The sequence below is a fragment of the Capra hircus genome, unplaced genomic scaffold (genome assembly GCF_001704415.2).
Source record: "Capra hircus breed San Clemente unplaced genomic scaffold, ASM170441v1, whole genome shotgun sequence".
Taxonomy (NCBI): domain Eukaryota; kingdom Metazoa; phylum Chordata; class Mammalia; order Artiodactyla; family Bovidae; genus Capra; species Capra hircus.
In genome coordinates this window covers 1,681-9,342 of record NW_017215060.1, presented here as the reverse complement: position 1 = coordinate 9,342, position 7,662 = coordinate 1,681, and the positions used below count along the sequence as shown (strand labels likewise).

Here is a 7,662-nt window from a genome sequence, read left to right as displayed (position 1 = left end):
ATGGAACTGGAGGAATCAACTTGCCTGACTTCAGGCTCTACTACAAAGCCACAGTCATCAAGACAGTATGGTACTGGCACAAAGACAGACATATAGATCAATGGAACAAAATAGAAAGCCCAGAGATAAATCCACACACATATGGACACCTTATCTTTGACAAAGGAGGCAAGAATATACAATGGAGTAAAGACAATCTCTTTAACAAGTGGTGCTGGGAAAACTGGTCAACCACTTGTAAAAGAATGAAACTAGATCACTTTCTAACACCGTACACAAAAATAAACTCAAAATGGATTAAAGATCTAAATGTAAGACCAGAAACTATAAAACTCCTAGAGGAGAACATAGGCAAAACACTCTCAGACATAAATCACAGCAGGATCCTCTATGATCCACCTCCCAGAATTCTGGAAATAAAAGCAAAAATAAACAAATGGGATCTAATTAAAATTAAAAGCTTCTGTACAACAAAGGAAAATATAAGCAAGGTGAAAAGACAGCCTTCTGAATGGGAGAAAATAATAGCAAATGAAACAACTGACAAACAACTAATCTCAAAAATATACAAGCAACTTCTGCAGATCAATTCCAGAAAAATAAACGACCCAATCAAAAAATGGGCCAAAGAACTAAATAGACATTTCTCCAAAGAAGACATACGGATGGCTAACAAACACATGAAAAGATGCTCAACATCACTCATTATTAGAGAAATGCAAATCAAAACCACAATGAGGTACCACTTCACACCAGTCAGAATGGCTGCGATCCAAAAATCTGCAAGCAATAAATGCTGGAGAGGGTGTGGAGAAAAGGGAACCCTCCTACACTGTTGGTGGGAATGCAAACTAGTACAGCCACTATGGAGAACAGTGTGGAGATTCCTTAAAAAATTGCAAATAGAAGTACCTTATGACCCAGCAATCCCACTTCTGGGCATACACACGGAGGAAACCAGAATTGAAAGAGACACATGTACCCCAATGTTCATCGCAGCACTGTTTATAATAGCCAGGACATGGAAACAACCTAGATGTCCATCAGCAGATGAATGGATAAGAAAGCTGTGGTACATATACACAATGGAGTATTACTCAGCCGTTAAAAAGAATTCATTTGAATCAGTTCTGATGAGATGGATGAAACTGGAGCCAATTATACAGAGTGAAGTAAGCCAGAAAGAAAAACACCAATACAGTATACTAACACATATATATGGAATTTAGGAAGATGGCAATGACGACCCTGTATGCAAGACAGGAAAAAAGACACAGATGTGTATAACGGACTTTTGGACTCAGAGGGAGAGGGAGAGGGTGGGACGATTTGGGAGAATGGGAATTCTAACATGTATACTGTCATGTAAGAATTGAATCGCCAGTCCATGTCTGACGTAGGGTGCAGCTTGCTTGGGGCAGGTGCATGGGGATGACCCAGAGAGATGTTGTGGGGAGGGAGGTGGGAGGGGGGTTCATGTTTGGGAACGCATGTAAGAATTTAAGATTTTAAAATTAAAAAAAAAAAAAAAAAAAAAAAAAAAATTAAAAAAAAAAATAAAATAAAATAAATTTCCTATACTTTTTAATAGGATGAACTATGAGTTTAATATAAATTTATATACATTTAAATATTTATTTTTAAATCCCTGAACACTGTTACATGATTATTGTTTATATTTAAATTCATGAGAATTGTATAGGCATTTTAGAATAACAATGCTTATGTCTTCTGTTTATACTTCTCAGAATCATGATAATTGACCTACTAATAAATAAACAAAATTGCTAAAGCAAAAGGAAATCTGGATACCTTAAAAATTTTTGTCAAAAAGAGGTATAAAGATTTTTACTTCTGACAGTAAATTCTTCAAAATTATTAAAAGGCAGACAATACACAGGTTTATTCCAGCTTTAAAATTTTAATTTCAAATGAAATAACGTGACACTGATACATAAGAATACAATCAAAGATGGCAGATAACCTAATTCACTTTTCTGGTTTGTTCAAGCCTCCAGGCACCAGTCAAATACCGAAGTCGTATAAAAAGTAGATCCTTTCCCATCTGTAGCCAGCTCCAAAAGGGAACTAATTTAGAACCTGTAATTTAAAAATAATTAAAAATAAAAATATTTTCAGAGGAAAATATAACAGTTAAAACTGTATTTTAGAAGTCAATCTACACCATCTTTGTGAGTCACCATAATTTGTATTATCTGTATGTAAACCACAATTTGTACATGTAAAAATGATTTTTTGGGGTAAGTCTTCATGTTGTACACACTGCTTTTCAGTTTCATGCACTACAGAAAATTGGGCACACCTCTGTACATAATACAAGTATAGATTAATAATCTGAGATAAGAAAGCCAAGACAGAAATCCAAATTTTACTCTATTTCTACTAAAGATTCTAAATCAGATAAAAGAAATACATCTTAGCTAGGCCGCCTTCTTGTCCAGTGGTTGTCAAATGGCAATATGTCAAGCCCAGTTGACTCCATGAGATTTGCCTCCTTGAGCATGTTTTAAAGCTTAGATTCCTTTGTTTTACCCCTTGGAATTATTTTTTTAAGTAAGTCAGCAGTAGGGCCTCCCTTCCCTCCAGTTTCAGTTAACTGGGGTGCTGGGTGGTAAAGTGACCTGGTCAGGACCATAGGACAGTCACTGACAGTTTCCAGATTTAAGGCCAAATGCTCTGGCTTTCTCTTTTTCTTCCTCCCCCCAGCCCCAACCTTACTGAAGTATAATTGACAAATAAAACTGAAATGTATTTAAGGTGCACAGTGTGATGGTCTGATACCCGGATACACTGTGAAATGATTACCACAATCAAGTTAATGCATCCACTGTAATTTTATTTAAATCGTGGACAAGACAGTTAAACATCTTTAAAACCAAAGTGAATGGTTTCTCTAAAAACAATAAAAACAAAACACCTTGACGTGAAATAAAACTTGGGAGGATCTAAACTGAGAATTTCAGATGGCCCCTGCTCAAGCAGGGAGTCTTGAGCAGAGGGTCTGGGGATGATGAACACAAAACCTGCTCACTGAGTGAAATGGTTAATGTGATTTAATACTCAGCTACCTGAGAAATGCAAAGTGAGCAAATGATCTGAACTGAAATGTAGTTGTACTTTCCCCCACTTCAGTTTCCCATAGAGTCTATGCTGGGCACAGAGCAACACAGAAACTTCGATGGAGCCGAGCACAATGGGTCAGAGCATCCCCTCACCTGCTTCCCTTCCCAGGTGGTCTGCGCTGCTAGCATGGCGATGAGTCAAACCGCTGTAAACTCAGGATGATTCAGCAAGACTCCCCGAGGCGTGCATAGTTTGTATGGCTTCTAGACTGGGTCTTAAGCTTTTTCTGTCCCTAAACATCTCAGGTTGCTTAATACCACACTGACTTTTCAAGAGGAGGCCATGCTCACCTGGAGGAGAGGTAACTAAAAGTCTCCAGTAATGCTCCTCCCACACAGTGAATTAATTTGGGATCATTCTAAGGTAAGCAAAGGAGAACACTAGAATATATTTTGAATTCTAAACAGTGAGATCTGTTTAAGCACTTCTGAATAGAAATTATCAGGAATTATGATAGATTTCACATTATTTTAAACCTTAGAGATCTTCACATTTTTGGATGTATATACAGACACTAGCTAAAAACCAGCTGTGAATGGATTATGGATATTTGGAGTAAAAGCAGCTATAATTCTTCATTTAGCTTTGCAAAGTGGTTTGTAGGTATTCTAAACTCACTGAGCAATGATATAATACAATACTAAAAAAAAAGGTATTATAAAAAGTAAAGTTTACTTCAAGACTATTCACCTGGCTTGTAGCCCGAAGTCATCACGATCCTGTCTGCTATACAAGTCTTTACTGAATTTCTTAGGCAAGCTAGGAGGTCTCATGAAGACCCTAAGAAGAGACTAAAAAAATCCAGAAGGCAGTAAGCCAGCTGGAAGCAGGTAGCGGGGATCAGTAGGCAATAATACTGTCTATGAAACTGCCTCTCTGAGTCAGGACAGCTGAGTGGGCCCTGAAGGGGGGCGAGGGGTGACAGGAAAGCCAGCTGACGTCACTGGGCAACTGTATGGTCTGAGGTCTTCCCCCGACTTAAGATCAGCTGTAACATAAACAATATGCTCACCTTCAATTTCAGTCCAGTTGACAGCAATTTCTGCTATTGGGATTTTAAAGAACTGTGCAATGTAAAGCAGTTCTACATCAAACGCCCTGAAATTAAAAATATATGGCTATTTATTTTTAAAAAGACAAACAGAGTGTAACTAAATCTCTACCTTGGCATGTTTTAAAGAAGCTTACACGGCAGATTATAAAAGCTTATATTGTAAAAGTGAAGGTCAGATAAATGTAAGGTCAAATAAAAGTCAAGGAGTGGAGGAGTTTCAAGGCAAATAAAGATGTTGTGTGTCACTGCGTACATTTAAATGAGAAATATGGCGTCTCTCACAATGCAGAAACGCGCAGAGGTAAAAATGTTCTCTTGGTGTCCAAGAGAAAATTTAATCCATGAGAAATTTTTAAGATTGATGGTTTTCACATCCAGCTTTAGCTAGCTCAAGATACAGAACTGATAGCATTTTAACCTGATTACGCGAGCTGATAAAACACCCATTGAGAAGCACTAGGACAGAATGTCCTCAATCACTTTAGAGCTGCTTGATTATGTTCTTCTACCATCCAAGAACCAAGGTTTCGTTTCGAAGCACAGGGTCCCTGTGGCCTACCTTCCGCCTTCCCCTTCCCAGCGCTGTCCTGGGCTGCACAGTAGAGGCAGCTGGCGAAAGTGAAAAGCCAGTTTCGGCTGGTGTGAAAGGCCAGGGGGGTATGTATAACTACATGCGTACAGAGAAATCATCTCCAGTTTCAATTCCCAGCTCAGCCTTTCTTCTACTTGTGAAAGGTTCTTTCTTAAAGATCTTCTGCAGTCAGTCCTTTGATTTAGGTCAAATCTGCTTCCCTTAACATTTCTGAACCCTGATAGGCTGGATTCTTACATTATTCTCCACCAGCTGCTTCCTTTCACCGGCGTTAGTACCACACCCTGCGCTGCACTTCTCCATGCTTCTGCCTGTCTCTAAAGGCACTGAAGTCTTTCACTGTTTTGCTTTCATTCTTGAGACATTAACACCCCCTTCTCACTCCACTTTCTTGACTGCACAGAACATACTTCAAACTTTCCAAGCTTGGTTTAAAAATATTACCACAAATAGCAAAACGCCTCTAATCCACTTCCATTTGATTTCCCTGATCCCAAGCAATCTGAATTTGGAGTTTTGTTGTCTTGGGTACAATACTACCAATGTCCATTATGCAACTAGTTTAAATCCCAAGTGTTTGGATAATTCAATATAAAAACTTTTTTTTTTAAACATGTAATGCCTTTTCTTATCCTAATAAAATATTTACTTAAGATGATAAAACCATCTACAAAAGTGTTCTTTGTATTTCTAAAAGGACTATGTAAAACTTCTGTTAAAAAGAATTGTGATATTCATGAAAGAAGGGAACAATTTGAATATTAAGCCTTGTGCTTAATCCTTCACTCTCTCAACACAAAACCCAAAAATTACCTAATGGGCTTCTGGGTTAGTTCTAATGATATCTAAGCATATCAGTATAGAATCACTGACTCATCAAAGGCACAACACAAGAATGATGAATGAAAAGGAGTGGGGTGAAAAAGCAGCTGAATAACTGAATTTATATTAAAACAAACTGAAAGGGCTATTCATCTTCTAAACTATTATTTTTATTATAGCCTTCACCCCTTAAACATTTTAGATGTGAGGTGTTTATTAAACAAAACACATTACCGTATTATAAATAAAAGACCAATCTGGTACCAAAGCAAATATTATAATTAAAATACCAAGTCCTTCTGGCTGGATAATAAAGAGAAGGGTCATTCTCCAACTAAGTGACTTCTTGAGCTTTTTAAGTGTGGAGAGGGCAAAGCCGCTGTGTTTTCTTTTGTGACTTAGTTCCTGATATATCTGTTCCTTATGAACAGATCTATTTCTGGAGAATGAAGAGTGTGCTGACTCTGTTAAACGGCAGATACACACATACCCTTCTGCTCCCTCCTGAAAGACCACTAAAATTAAAATGACAATGAAAGGATAGTAAGACAAGAACAAAAGATGATGAGAGTAGCAAAAAAAAAAAAAAAAAAAACAAAACTGAATGTTGGAAAGCAGCTGGACAAGTAACCAGGCAGAGTGAACAGTGGTAGAGGGGGAAGCGCAGAGCAGCTAATGGTCACAGAGGCCCCTAAGGTTCAGGCATCAGGGGCCTCGAGGGACCTCTGTTAAGTGGAGGTGCAGTGGGCTGCAAACTGGAGGACTCACTGAAAATCTGTATGGGATTCTCCTTTCTTCCAATTGGTTCTGTAAATGCTGGTAGCCAGGCTCATGTGTCCTAGGCAGGAGATTGAAGGATCTCACTTTAGTGAAAATGACCAGCCCCCAGACATAGTGACAGCTGGGAGTTACCCATACAAAGTGGCCCCACTCGTTTAGTCCACAGTGACATCTACCAGTTGGTCAGAGTTCTTTGACCATGCACACAGCTGCTGATGAGCTTTACAGGGTCTTACTAAAGACACCTGAAGGTAAACTTTAATGATGGAATTAAACATAAAAAACTGGAGCAAAAGAAATAGGCAAGGAAAGAAGAAAATCTCGAAGTGTTAAATGAGACATTAAGAGACGTAGTGGAAGATACTATAGTCGTAAAACAGAAAAATGAATACTGAAATATAAGAGTTGTAGGAAATTGCAGTTTTGATAGCAGAGATAAAAATTCAAAAGGAAGGTTAGATGGCAAAATCGAGGAAACCTCAATAGAAAAATAGGAAAGGAGAAAATAAAATTAGAGGATCAACAGGGAAGTTCTACATGTGTTTTACAAATGAGAAGAGAGAGGGAATTGTTGAAGAAAGGATTAAAGGACATTTCTGAGAAACAAAGGACATGGGTTTCCAGAGTTAGAGGCCTAATGTGTTCTCAACAAAATGCATGGAAAAGAGCCATATTAAGTCGCTGAATCATGACATTTCAAAACACTCTGGAGGAAAATAAGGCTTCCAAAGGAGGGGGTGGAAACAATATGCCACAGAAGAGAATCAAGATTAGATTATCGACAGAACTGAACTTTTCCAGAGAAACACTGAGTGCCAAAGAAAACAGGGCAATGCTTTCCAAATCCTGAGGAAAGTGATTTCCAACCTGTAACCCTCTCCAGCCTAACCGGTAAACGAGCGTGAGGGTGGAGTAAAGGCATGCCTCCACACGCGGGCTCTTGCAGTGCCTGTTTCACGCTTTCAGGAAGTTCCATAAAGGATGTGCTCTACTAAAACGGGGGAAGCCAGGGAGAACGAGATGGAGGACAGGAGCTGCAGCAGGCCAGGAAACAACTAGAAAGGAAGAGCCGACAAGATGTCTCAGAAAAAGATGGAGCTGAGGCATAATCTGATGCCTCTGGGAACTCACGCTCCTGTCAGAGTGAGCATGAGGAAGTGTCAGATCCACAGTCAAGAAATGCCAACAAAAAGCTCCAGGCAGTTATTACCTTCAGGAAAAACAAAAAGTACTACAATTATATGCGTCTATAATCTCATTGCATGCTACA

The 7,662-nt window shown here is 38.7% G+C and overlaps 1 long non-coding RNA gene across 1 annotated transcript; it reads right to left on the bottom strand.

Moving 5' to 3' along the window:
- Window positions 1–2,005: 2,005 nt before the first annotated feature.
- On the bottom strand, window positions 2,006–5,386 carry LOC108635394. The gene is made up of 2 exons (XR_001917794.1): window positions 4,157–5,386; window positions 2,006–2,100 (listed from the first exon to the last, which is right to left on the bottom strand). It is a non-coding gene; the product is annotated as an uncharacterized LOC108635394 (long non-coding RNA).
- Window positions 5,387–7,662: the final 2,276 nt, after the last annotated feature.